Here is a 2,716-nt window from a genome sequence, read left to right on the forward strand (position 1 = left end):
CTGTTTAGTATTCTTGTAGACCCTTTTGGGACCAACAGTTTGTCTTAACTATTTGATTTGATAATAACACAAATACATTTCATCCAACACTTAGAAACATTCTTAAAATCTTGTATGAAGAAACAAACAGTTCGGACTAACTCTTACATCCGAATTGTTCTTCTTACGAGTCTTATCATCCAGATTTGTTAAACATAATAGAAATCGGATTTTTAATCGGATTTATAATTCATATTCGAGAAACGGTTTTTTACATCCGGATTTGCCATATGAATTTGACATTAGAATTCACTTTTTGGAATCAATATCTGGAATTAAGAATCCGAAATATACAAGAATTTGATTTCATATTTTTGTCATATTTCCAATATAATCACCAAAGCAAATTGGATTGTCATCTAGCTAATTGAAAATCAATAAAAGATATAATCAAAAAGTAATATGTCAAATACTAAACGCTTATCCAGCAACTGCTTACCGGGTAAATTTCTTTATCGGATGAACATGGTAAGGGTTTAGAATCTTACCCTGTTAGAGCGGTAAAAGGATGAAGAGTCTTACCCAGTAAGAGTGGTGAAAGGATGGAGATTCTTACCCAGCAAGTGAAAATGACGACTCTTACTCGCATAAGTGCTTACTGGATTAATTTGTTGTATACTATATCGTTTTGAAGCACTATAATCTTACTCAAAAATTTATTATAGTGTTGACACCAATCAGTAAGTACTTTTTGGCAGGGGCGGACTTGTAGTAGTGGTATGAGTGGCACGTGCCACCGTATTATTTCGCCACCAAAGGGTAAAATTTTTAGGTTTGTTAACGATGCTACCGTATTATTTTGGAAGGTGCTACAGTATTATTTTGAAAGGTATTACCATATTTTTCCTAAAATTCAAACATAGCAATTAAAACCCAAACAAAATAAAGCCCAATTGTCCAAATTAATAAAATGCAAAGCCCAATTAAACTTATTAACATCTCCAAAAGGTGATAAGATGAGTAAGCCCAAAAAATAGCAACAGTCTTTAAGGCTTAAAGCCTTTAGGGCCTAATTTCCTAAAGCCCTAAATCGTATACAGATTATACCTGGCAGGCTGGCCTTGTGCGATGCGACCTTGTGCGAATAGTGAGTGAGTGAGCGACGCGAGTAATGATCTTGAGCGAGTGAGTGACGAGCGTGAACGACAAGCCGACCGATAACCAGGTCCACCGGGGACACTGTCAACAAGAAGAGTCGATCCGATTTTGGAACGAGTCTTGATTCTTGAAGACTCGGACGATTCATAATCGAAACTCACTCGAAGAACGATTCTCACTAACTCACTCCGTCACTCGGACGATTATTCAGATTTCAGAATCGATTCGATTAGGTTTAGGTATACATTTTTTGTTTTTTACTCTTAATCAGTATCAGACATCAGTTAATCTTATTAGACTTTTAGTTGATTATTTACTTGATTAGTGATTAATGATTACTTTTAGTTGATTATTTACTCTTGATGAAATTGATTGAGCTACTGTCTAGTGTCTACTGAGTTACCGTTACTGCCTAAGTGCCTATTGATTTGCAAAATACAAATTGTGAAATTGATCAAAATACAACAGTTGTTAGTTGATACTTGATAGATGTTTAGTTTTCATATGTTGAGTAAATTTACTCATTACTAATTACTTATTATTGTTTTCATTACTTAGATTTACGATTCTCATTCATTATGGAAAAATATTTGAAACGAAAAGCTTCATCATCAACCGGTAATAATGATGCATCCAACAATGTGATTGATGTTAACGATCTTCCTTGGAATCCATCAGAGAGACCCAAAATTATAAGTTATAACCCAAATCAAAGAGACGAAATTAGACGGAAATACTTGGTAAGGGGTCCTTGTCAACCACGAGGTCACATCTTTCCAACCAAGGTTATAGGGGCTAAAGGGAGACGGTTTGTTGTTACTTGGTTTGATCAATTTCAGTGGTTGGAATATAGTGTAAAAGTAGATAGAGCATATTGTTTGCCTTGTTACTTGTTCAGAGACCAAGGTGGGAATCATGGGATAGATGCATTTGTGGCGGATGGATTTAATAGTTGGAGTAAAAAAGATAGACTTATGCTTCATGAGGGTGAGGTTAATACTTTTCACCATAAAGCACTTAAAAAATGTGAAGATTTGGTTAACCAAAGCCAATCAATTGTTGTTGCCCTTCGTAAACAAACAGAACTCATGAAGACCGAGTACCACATGAGATTGAATGCTTTCTTTGAAGTTTGAAGATATTTGTTGGAGAATGCTTTACCATTTCGTGGCAATGATGAGTCGGAAAAGTCTATGTACAAAGGGCCTTTCTTGGGGACTTTAAAGTTAATCGGAAGAACAAATGGGGAGATTGAAAAGGTTATATTACAAAATACCCCGAAGAACAATCAATTGACATCTCCAATGTAACACCGATAAATTTTTTTTCCTTTTCCCTTCTCCGTGGGCCTCAAGAGTTCTCGCCTCGTCTGTCAGCTTCACGTTTTATTTTTATTTAAAACCTTGAGCAAGTTACTTTTTAGTCTTTCAGAAGAGTGTATATATATACATATTTCTATATATATATATATATGTGTGTGTGTGTACCCCTTTTTATTTTTTATTTTTTTCTGTGACTGATTTGTAGGGTTGAGTTGTGTAAGAATAGGGGGAAGGGGAAGGGGAAGGGGAAGGGGAAG

Source organism: Cynara cardunculus, assembly GCF_001531365.2.
Source record: "Cynara cardunculus var. scolymus isolate 2C chromosome LG 12, CcrdV1, whole genome shotgun sequence".
Lineage (NCBI taxonomy): Eukaryota > Viridiplantae > Streptophyta > Magnoliopsida > Asterales > Asteraceae > Cynara > Cynara cardunculus.